Raw genomic sequence first — 12,357 nt, 5'->3', positions numbered from 1 at the left:
TCTGGAAACTCTAGAGGGCCTTATTATTTTAGTTTGTATACCCTTCTCTATCGGATGGGGGTAATTAGGAATCTAATCAATCCGTTTGTAACATCTCGCAGTATGGATGTGTGACCCTATTAAATCCATACATTCTTGATCGTCTTGACCTTCTGAGTCGTTCTAGCTATGCCACCCCCTTCGTCTGTGGAAATCACGATAGCGATCGAACGAATTTTGCACAGGTATATCGTTTTAATGTCGTTGGGGATTGCAAATGGGCTTTCGGTTCAGATTGGAATATAGATTTCCTACACAGAGGTCCTTCGATTTGTCTACTTGAACCTCAAGAAGCTGCAATTATTGTACGATTGGTCTCCAATTTTGCACGGACTGTTCTGTTATGGAAGTCACCGTGGCTCAGAGGTTAGCATGTCCGCTTATGACGCCGAACGCCTGGGTTTAAATCCCGGCGTGAAGATCAGAAAACATTTTCAGCGGTGGTTATTCTCTTACTAATGCTGGCTACATTTGTGAGGCATGCTGCCATGTTATCTTTATTCATTCGAAGGATGGCGTACTTTCGACAGACGGATGGTATGATATAGCTAGATTCACTTTGAAATTCATGGCGATTGTTGGGTCTCTGATCGTATTTCAGGGAAACATTGAACAAATTATGACAAAGTAAAACCCATCCTATAGGAAAGCATATAAAAATTCCATTGAACGAACGTAGCTCGAGTGGTTTCAAAATTCACCTTCATTTCTTGATCCTCAGTGGCCACAATGGAATTTAAAGAATAGTCTCAATTGATAAAATTTCCATTAAGGAACGGGGACAAGCTTCTCTCAAACATCAATGAGTGCTGTCCGATTCGAGTTTTAAGCTCTCCCACCTGTAGGGTATAACTACGTTACAATCCCACACACACACACACACAAGTAAAAGTTAATGGCGAACAAATCCTTTATGAATTATATATTGCAGTGGTATTAAAAACACATTTCGTTAATATTTTCCTCATTTGCCGTTTTTTTTTGTGTCCAGCATGTGTATGTGTGTCTCATTAAATGGGATGGTATACCAACAAAACAATTTACTTTGTCCCATGGGAAATGTAAATATTTAACGATGTCCGAGGATATGCCATAAAATTATTATTGCCTCCATTATTCAATAAAACCGAACGAATGGTCAACAATGATTTACTTGAGGATAACTTCCCCCCAAAGTTCATGAAGACCATTTTAATAATATGCATTACTAGCGGATTTCATTGGCTGTTTATGAAGATATTTAACACTATCGACACATGCAAACTCAGATATACACACACACACACATACACACACACATACACACACACATACACACACACATTCACTCTCTCACACTTACTATTTAATGCACATAATTATTTGTTTTAATTGTAATGGCTCCATTATCGCATGAATAAAAGTATTAAGGGGAGAATCAAATTTATATTGAGGTATTGATTGCAATTGGAGCTCATTATAAAAATATCAAATTGCAATAAAGGATGTCATATTAGTGGACATTAGAGTGTCCCAAAAACGACACACCACACAGGCTGGATCTTTTGAGTTTGGACTTGTGTGGTGTCCATCGTTATCACGGGGAGGTTTGCTGAAAGGTACCGGGCGTGTGCACAGGTTGCGGGTGGTGGAAAGCCCTGTTTTTATGCGGACTAGCTGCAATGTGGACGCGGGTAGTCGGCGATTTTCGAGAGAAGAGTCTCAGTGAGGAATCAGATGACACTGGTTCTTAATTAAATACTGAGTGCCAATGGTACTAGGGCAGTCAGCGATTTTTTCAAGAGGTCAGTGAAGAGTCAGGTGGCACTGGCTCTTTATTGAATACTAAATGCTAATGATACTGGAGATGACAAGGAGAGTTATTGACGCCTTCAAATAACCAATGACTAACATCAGCGTCTATTGCCAGGTTGGGGGCGAGCGTCGGATCTTGGAGCAAGTGGCTCGCTACAATGAGGAGGGATACATGTGCAATCCCACAAAACCCATGCGGTTGGGGCGCTGGGCCAGTAACCCTCCCCGGAAAACTATGAGAACTACTATAATAAACAAAGGAATAGTGAAAACGAACCCCCCCCCCTAACGATGACGAACCACGTAAACGAAAAAAGGGCCATGACTTGCGGATCTGCACCTGGAATGTCCGCACTCTCAGTAAAGAAGGTGCAGTATACGCCCTGGCGGATGTATTAGAGCGGTACAAGGCAGATATAACCGCCTTACAGGAAGTGCGATGGACTGGAAATGGCGTCACTACAACACCAAATGGTGATGAACTATACTATAGCTGCCATAATACGAGTCATGAATTTGACTGTGGATTTGTGGTTATTCGCAGACTGAATCACCTTGTCTCCAACTTTACTCCGGTGGAAAAGAGGCTAGCCACAATACGCATAAAAGCTAAATTCTTCAACATCAGCCTTATTCGTAACCAAGCCCCAACAGAAGACAAGGACGAGGAAGGATCAAGGCCATTTTAAACAGGGATGTCAAGCAGCCTCACGCAACACGCTGTACCTAATTTCGGAGAAATCGGATAAAAAATTCGCCTGCTAAGGGCCCATGACCTTAAATCAAGAGGTCGGTCTATATGGTAGAGATATATCCAAATCAGGACCGTTCTGGATAAAATTAAACAGGTATGTCGAGAGGCTTAGGCCTAATTCACAGTTCCAAATTACAGCGAAGTCGGTCGGCTTTTATGGACCCAAGACCTTAAATCGAGAGATCGCTCTATATGGCAGCTAAATCTAAAACTGGACTGAAGTAGGTCAAATTAAATATGGATGTCGATGGTCCCAACACATCTCACTGTCCCAAATTTCAGCGAACAACACCTAATTTCTGAGAAATCGGATAAAAAATTCACCTGCTAAGGGCCCATGACCTTAAGTCAAGAGATCGGTCTATATGGTGGCTATCAGCTATCCAAATCAGGACCGATCTGGATAAAATTAAACAGGGATGTCGAGAGGCCTAACATAATTCACTGTTCCAAATTACAGCGAAGTCGGTCGGCTTTTATGGACCCAAGACCTATAATCGAGAGATCGGTCTATATGGCAGATATATCTAAAACTGGACTGAAGTAGGTCAAATTAAATATTGATGTCGAGGGTCCCAACACATCTCACTGTCCCAAATTTCAGCGAACAACACGCTGCACCTAAGTTCTGAGAAATCGGATAAAAAATTCACCTGCTAAGGGCCCATGACCTTAAGTCAAGAGATCGGTCTATATGGTGGCTATCAGCTATCCAAATCAGGACCGATCTGGATAAAATTAAACAGGGATGTCGAGAGGCCTAACATAATTCACTGTTCCAAATTACAGCGAAGTCGGTCGGCTTTTATGGACCCAAGAACTTAAATCGAGTGATCGGTCTATATGGCAGATATATCTAAAACTGGACTGAAGTAGATCAAATTAAATATGGATGTCAAATGTAAATCAAAAGATCGGTCTATATGGTAGCTATATCTAAATCAAGACGGATCTGGATAAAATTAAACAGGGATGTCGAGAGGCCTAACATAATTCACTTTTCCAAATTACAGCGAAGTCGGTCGGCTTTTATGGACCCAAGACCTTAAATCGAGAGATCGCTCTATATGGCAGCTATATCTAAAACTGGACTGAAGTAGGTCAAATTAAATATGGATGCCGAGGGTCCTAACACATCTCACTGTCCCAATTTTCAGCGAAATTGGATAATAATTGCGCCTTTAATGGACCTTAGACTTAGGCGGCAGATATAGCCAAATCTCGACCGATCCGGACCATATTGAAAAGTGAAGTCAAAAGCCTCATGCAAAACTATGTACAAAATTGCTAAGAAGTCGGGTAATAAATACGCCTATTTTGGGCCCAAGACTTTATATGAAGAGATCGGTCTAAACGGCAGCTATATCCAAATCTGGACCAATCTAAGCCAAATATTAAGTCGGGCAATAAATGCGCCTATTTCGGGCCCAAGACTTTATATAAAGAGATCGGTCTAAACGGCAGCTATATCCAAAGGATGTCGAGTTGCTTAACATAACTTGCTGACCCAAATTTCAACAAAGAAGAAATGCGCCTTTTATTCGCTCAAGAACTTAAATCTAGAGATCAATTTATATGGCTGCTATATCTTAATCTGGACCGATCTGAGCCGTATTGAACAAGGATGTCGGAAGGTCTAACGCAACTCACTGTCCCAATTTAAGCGATATCGGATAATAAATGTGGTTTGAAGAGGCCCAAGACCTACACTCGGCAGATCAATCTATATGGGGGCCTATATAAAGACATAGTCCGATATGGCCCATCTTCGATCTTAACTTGCCTGTGGATAAAAAAAAGAATCTGTGTTTCAGCTCAATGTCTCTAGTTTTAAAGAATGCAGCATGATTTGAACAGATATACGGACAGACGGACAGATGGATGGACGGACATGGCTAGATCGACTTAGATTTTTATACTTTACTAGCTGACCCGGGCCCGGCCCGCTGCGCCTTCTTTTACTTTATATGAAACAAAAGTTTCCTTAGAATATTTATTTTAGAAGATCTTTTAGTGAAATACCATGCCTACCTGACTAAGAGCTTAACACTATAAGTGCCTTTATCTGAATTCCATATGATCTTTATTGGTCAACGAATTTAAGTTTGGATGTAAGATATACTCCATTCTTAAAATACTTCATGTCAGCCCAATATTCTCATGATGTCTGATATATTGCTGTTTTCGGGGGAGATCTGGTCCCCCAGATACTTGGCCCTGAAAAAATATCAGCATCGTGCTCTTCTCTCAAATACCATTTATTTAAACCCCATATTGCCATTGGCTTAAGAGGAGTTTACAGGATGAGGCGTCCCCCAAACACTAGCCCCAAAATAGGATATCAAATTCGTTTTCTAATCTCATATTCTTTTTTTTTTGAGCCACATATTGGCATGGCCGAAAATTTTTTTCCCTTTGGGGGTGTTTTGGGAAAGGGGTGATTGCCTTACTACATGGTCCTACATTTGGATATCAAATTCGTATTCTACTCCCAACTACCTTTATTTGAGCCCCATATTGCGATGGTCACTAAAAAATTGCTGTTTGTGGGGTATTTTGGGAAAGGGGTAGACCCCCAGAAAATTGGTCCCGAAAGTGGGTATCAATTCTTGCTCTACCCCCCAATACATTTCATTTAAGCTTCACATTGTCATGGTCGGTAAATATGCCCGATTTAGGGGTGTTTTGGGGATTGGGGTCGTCGCCCAAACACTAAGCCCGGAAAATATATCAGCAACGTTCTCTATTCTCATATATCTATATATCATTTATTTGAACCCCATATTGCCATTGCCCTCAAAATTGGATATCAAATTCGTTTTCTAATCTCATTTAAACTCCTTATTGCAAAAGCCAGCAAATATGTCGGGTTTGGGGTATTGGCCGTAATAAATATAAACATTTAGTTCCACTCTTTAAGACCCAAATTGTCTTGGTGAGCAAATACTTCCTATTTGGGGGTTGTTATGGTGGTGGGATGTCCCCTAGACAGTTGGTCCCTAATGTTGATATCAGATACGTGGTCTACCTTCAAATACCTTTCATTTAAGTCCCATATTTCCATAGTAGGCAAACATGACCAGCTTGGGGGTGTTTAGGGGATGGGCGGCCACTCAGTGAGTTGGCCTTGAAAATATATATCGGATTTGTTCCACTTCAAAACCCTCTTATTTGAGCCTCATATTGCAATAGTTAGAAAATACTTCCTATTTGGGTGGTGTTGTGGGGGTGGGCTGGCACCATAGGCACTATTCCCGAATATTGATATCAGATTCGTGCTTTACTCCCAAAGACATTTCATTTGAGCCCCATATTGCTATGGTCGTAAGTGTGTTTTGGGGAAGGGGTGGACCCCCAGAAACGTGGTCCCACATTTGGATATAAGATTCGTATTCTACTTGCAAATACCTTTCATTTGAGTCCCATATTGGCATGGTAGGTAAATATGTCCGATTTCGGGGTTTTTTGGGGCTTGGGGTGGTCCCCCTAGCACTTGGTTCGACAAATGGATATCAGATACGTTTCCTTATCCTAAATACCTTTTATTTGAGTCCCATATTGTCGTGATTGGTCTAAATATATGTTTGGTAGGTTTTAGGGTGGGGCAGCCCCCCTAGATACCCCATCCGAAATTTGGATACAAAATTTTAATTTTTAGGGTACTATATGAAGGCACACAAAATTTCGCTTAAATCGCACTACCCATTTCCGAGATCTGGCTTTTCTGAAAATTAGGGTAAGGGTGAGGTTCCGTCCCCCTTCAGATATCAAAAATGTAGTACCCTATTTTCACCACGGGGTCATTATGCACCATCTGTGAAAATTTCAAGAAAATTTCAATTTCGGTTCAGCCGTTTCTGAGTCTATAAGGAACACACAAACATACAAACAAACAAACACAAATTGATTTTGTCAACGCCGACTATATGAAAAATCCGCAATTACTTTTTGGGCAACCCAATATATAAGATGGGGTTGCAAGTGGATATTTCGATGTGTTTCAAACGGAATGATAAAATAAGTATACTCTCATCCTTCGGTGGTGGCTATAAAATATTTCCGTCATAGTGAGGGATGGTCTAGTATTCAATCACTTACATATATTGGAAAGAATGAAAGTAGTTTTACACCAAACCGGATAGGTCAAATGAAGTCTATGGTATTTTTTTGTAGAAAATGTTTAAGCTTATCGATTTAATTGGGTTATAATTCGGCCTTCCAACTTATTCACTATACGTTAGAGGCCCAATTTTAAATGAGGCCTCATTTTTGTTTACCTCTTCTTCTTTTTGAAAATTATTTAAATAAACTAATGTAGTTTTTCTTAAAGGATTCTTCAAGAAACAACATATTTAATGAACAAATGTCTCTTCTGCGTTTTCTGGTTCATACACTATTTTATCCCCTCGCAAGAATTAAACTCTGGAAAACCCCAAATATTCGTTGTTGCCTCAATTTGTGTTACCGAATGAGTGCGAAATAAAACTAATCATTTTGTAATTAAATTAAAAAGTCATTTTCTTTGACTACATAAAAGTCATAAGACAACAAGGACAACGGCGTAAACTGAAAAGAAAAATAAGAACGAAATTAAAAGAGAGGAAAAAAAACTAACTTTTCAATATAATTTGCATACGGAGACAGTCAGCCCATCAGGCACCCGCCTCCTTAGACAAATACACAGCTAAACTTAAATAAGGAGAGCAGAAAGAAAAAAAAAAACTTAATACTCGGCAAGGACGTGCACATGAATGCTGTAAGTGTGTGTGCAAGTATGTCGTCTATGTGTGAGTAGATCTGAATATGGTTTTTGAGGAAGACAGCAAATGTGTCGTCTACGGTTAAACGCAAGATGTGATGGAACTTTGGAGCTCAAAATCTCAAAAACGAAGAGCAACTGCTGAAGATGCCAAACACTCTAAAAGGAAGAAATAAGGCAAACATCTGTTGACAAACTAACTTAAGGAGAACGAAAGGAAATCCTTTTAAAGGATACCAAACACACACTTAGACACAAACATACGCACCGAAACTCCTCACATACACACACACATGGTGTGAGCGATTCGTTGATGGGCCTTTGTGACTTTCAGGTTTAAATCGTGATGATAGTGATGGCAGAACAAAGGACATTGAAAATAAACTTTCCCTATGCCCAAAAGTTAAATTCCCCAGATGAAAGTGCGGAGTGTGTGTGTTATCCTTCAGGAAGACTCATAAATTCAACCGAAACTTTGCATTAATCGATATGAAGAAATGTGCAGGCTAAGCTATTTCTAGTGGATTTTGTTTAAATAGCTCTTTTTTGGACAGTGGAGTGAGTCGAAGGGATTCGAACAATACGAGATCACAAATTTTGGATGACAATGTAAAGTTTTCCGGCCAATAAACCCATTCAAATGCATGCCATGAAAATCCTTTTTCTCCCCGACTCGAAATCGGTGTCCTTTCTTAACCCTGCTTAAGGGTTGTCCTTACAGTATAGAAATTTGCTACATGTCTTTCACTAAGATTTAAATTGAAAATTTTAATATTACCTTAAAGGGAAATTTTTTTAACAAATTGGAATTGGATTTATGTCGCTCTACAAATGCTAAGTGTTTTGTTTAAACAAACAAAAGATTTAAATGGCTGCCATTTATAGAAAGCAGAGGAAAAGCCATAGTCAAGTTTGGGCATGGTAAAGGGATTTTCGTAGAAAATTTTAATGAAATTTTAAATTTTGAAAATAAATTTTGTGGAAATGGATTTTTTATTCAAAAATTATAAGAAATTTGATCATCGGAATTGAATTTAATGAATACGAATAAATATGAGCCGACCATGATCTATGGTGCAGGTGCCGAGAGGCATTATACTACTCAAAGTTTTAAATTTCGGCGAAATCCTTGGATATTACCCTAAGTCAGATGATTATTCTACATATCCGCTATATCTAGATACTGTTCGTTATGGACTGTAATTGCAGACATGACGGCTAGATGGAGCCTTAGGTTAGGTTAGGTTTAAGTGGCAGTCTGCCATTACACGTTTTCGTCCATTGTGATACCACAGGAACACAACAAGTAAGATGCCTTCTAGTTCCTGCCGTTGAACTATCCAGATCGTTTCAAAAAGCTCAATAACTTGCGAATGTTCACATCCTCTAAATCAGACAGGTTCTCAAAAGAGGTTCTCCTGGCTGCCAGTGCGGGACACACACACAGAATGGTCTCTTCTTCTTTGATGTCCTCACAGCTTCTGCAAAAGTTGTAGCTGGCAACCTTCAGTCTGTCAGCATGTCTTCCAATTAGACAGTGCCCTGTCATGACGGGCACAATGACTGAGATATCTGTTCTAGCCAATGACAGCAAAGCAGTAAATCTCTTCAAGTCTAGATTAGGCCATATAGCTCACAGCCACCTCTTTGTGACCATCTATCATTGGTTGTCCTTCGGGCCTGGTACTGAAAACTTAGCTTACATGTAGCTAGAGGCATACCCACAGATTCCAGTTCCTCTAAAATGTCTTAGGTGGCACCTAGTCTCGCATGCTCGTCCGTTTTACATTTCCCAGGGATATCTCTGTGACCCGGCAACCAGAAAAGGTGAATTTTGAACTGTTCAGCCATCTTGTTGAGATATCTGCGACAGTTCAGGGCGGTGTTTGTGTTCAGAAATACGTTCTCCAGGGATTTAATGACTGCCTGGCTGTCTGAGAAGATATTCACACCAATCGTCGTAATGACATATCTTAGCCATTCCATCACTTACTTAATTGATAAACACTACAGTGGTTGGGTAAACTTTTCGATATGACCAGATCTAAATCTTTAGAGTACACCCCAAAGCCCACCTGGTCGTTTACCATCCGTATAGATGGTACCCTGTTAATAGGGATATCGTAGTTCCAATCGGATCTATCAGGAATAGTAGTACAGTAATTTTTATCCACACTGCCTGGAACATCGGATATTGTATCGAGGATAATACAGTGTCCGCATGAACAACGAGATAGCTCCTTTAACCTCACGGCAGTGGTCAGTGGCCTTAGTGTAACTCACTTTTCCAAAATTTGAAAAGTTCGTGTGATAAATGCACCTCTTATGGGCTTCAGACCCGATACCGTCAGGAGAGAGCTCTATATGGTAGCTGTATCTAAATATGATTCGATTCGATGGATCATATTCAGATCAGATGTCGAACGGTTTAGTACAAATACTTGTTCCGAATTTCAGCGAAATCGGTCTGCATATGCGGCCTTTATGAGCTTAATACTCTAAATCGGCAGATCGGCCTTAACTTGAGTTATGTCCTTTCGGACATTTGTGCAACTCAGTGTTCCAAACCACACCATCTCAGCTTACCGAACGTCCACAGCTAACTGCCTCGTTGCTGATAGCACCGCCATGATATCTACATCTGACATCCCCATACCCATTATATGTACCTCGGGATAATTCTCTGATATTGGGGAGCTGCACGCACCGCATAGTCATGAGAGTTTTGGATGTCGTGGGGTTGTGCAAACATTGAGAAGGTAGGTAGATATATTCGCTTAAATTCGGGAGCTACATACGGATTAGCTGACACGAACGGTACCAATTCAAACGACCCCTTTTTTTGTGTGAACATATTTTTTTATTACCTCCACCATATACCCATCCCATACGAACTTCCGTTTGTAACACATCGAAATATTACTCTAAGAACCCATAAAGTGTATATATTCTTTGTCATAAGTAGATCCAGCCTTTGTCCGTCCGTCTGTCTGTGGAAAGCTCACTTACTTTCGAAGAAGAAAAGCTAGATCCCTGAAGTTTTTCACAAATACTTTATATTGAGAGGCCAGTGTAGCGAAAATATTAGCATGTCCGTATTTGACGCTGAGCGCCTGGATTCGAATCCTGGCGAGAAGATCAGAAAAAATGTTTTCATTGGTGGTTATTCCCTCTTAATTCTGGCGACATTTGTGAGGTACTTTGCCATGTAAAAACTTCTCCCGATAAGAGGTGCAGCTCTGCGGCACGCCCTTCGGACTGGGCTATAAACAGGCCACTCATCATTTATCTTAAACTTAAATCGAAAAGCACTCATTGATGTGTGAGAAGTTTGTCCCTGTTTCTTATGGAATTGTTTATGGGCAAATTTGCATTTGTACTTCCTACAAGAGTATGTCGGTTGGGAATATAAATGAGCCATAGTGGTCCATGTTTTGATAAGGCTTCCGTATAAACCGATATCAAATCTTGACTTCTTGAATATCAAGAGGCAACAATTCTTATCCGAGTTGGCTAAAATTTGGTACTGTGGCATTTCCTATGATGTTCAACAGAAGTGCCCAGCATGGTTTGAATCGGCCAAAAACCTTATATAGCTCCTACTTTTCCTTTGATCTCTAACAAACTTGGACTTCTTGAGCACTTAGAGGTCGCAATTCTTATCTGATTTGGCTAAAATTTTGCACAATGACTTTTACTATAACCTGATATAGCATAGCAATTCTTATCAAGTATGGTCCAAATATGTCGATAACCTTATATAGCTCCTATGAAAACCGATCTCACGATTTGACTTCTTGAGCCCCTGGAAGCTGCCGTTTTTGTAGTTTTTTGTTATCACTTCCAACAACTGTGTCAAGTACGGTCCAAATCCGTCAATAATCTCATATAGCTCCCATATTTCCCAATCTCCAGATTTGATTTCTTGTCCCCTCATAAGCCGCAATTTTGTCCGATTTGGCATGTAGTGTTCTGTTAAGACTTCCAACAACCGTGCCAACTACGGTCCAAATCGGTCTATAATCTGATATAGCTCCAATATTTCTGTGTAATAGAGATACTAGGTATAATTAAAGCTAGTATTGCTCCCATTAATTGCTGCATTAATGAGACTAAAGTTGCATACTAGACGGAAATCGTCGTCTCTTGATCCTAGTGAGATTTGTGCCGTTCCATACCATTCTTCTACTGTCACAGTCGTCTCTTGTGCCCAAGTGAGACAGCATCTCCATAAAAATTGCTTTGAAATCATTGCACCATACCTAATCTTTCGTTTTTGCTGCTAAAAATAACTATTTTTTGCTAAAAACAAAAAAAAACGACAAAAGGAAACGGGTTATTCCTTACTGCCATTTCGAGTACGTTAAACCTTTCCCAATAAAGTATCACAAAAAGGCGGAGACAGACATTATGGTGAAGGTCGTCAAACATTAAAAAGGTTTATGGGGGGTAATTGATGAGACATTAGTTTTACTCTCCTCAGCTAAATCTCACTCTAGCAAAAAAAAAAAAGAAAATCCAATTTTCTTAAACGAGCTCAGGTGTTAGAACCAATTCCATATAAACATTCCTATGATATGAACCAGAGTGTTGCTTGCGAAAATGAAGAACGAAAAAAGTATGAAAAAAAAATTAAATAAAAAACGAAAAAAGGGGAAAACCACCCAAGACCTGCAAACATTCCCGGACATGAAAAAATCTTTTTAATTTTTTTCCATAAAAATGTCTTAAATTCCACTTCAGCTAGAAAAGCTATATTATTTCAACATTATCTAAATGGCCAGATGTTGCCAATTGTGTATGGTGAAGGCAATGACAAAAACAATGGCGACAGAGACACACCATTGTAGCAGTGTAGGGACTCTGACAGCAACAGCTTGACTCTCCGTAAATGTTGCAGCACTATGAGAGGGAAATGGTTATTACACAGCAAATGTGCCAAAGGAGTCATACATCAATCAATCTATCCATCAATAACAAACAACGATTGTTAGTTTATATGGTTATATTC

Source organism: Stomoxys calcitrans, chromosome 2 (assembly GCF_963082655.1).
Source record: "Stomoxys calcitrans chromosome 2, idStoCalc2.1, whole genome shotgun sequence".
Lineage (NCBI taxonomy): Eukaryota > Metazoa > Arthropoda > Insecta > Diptera > Muscidae > Stomoxys > Stomoxys calcitrans.
Note: the sequence above shows the minus strand (reverse complement) of the source record.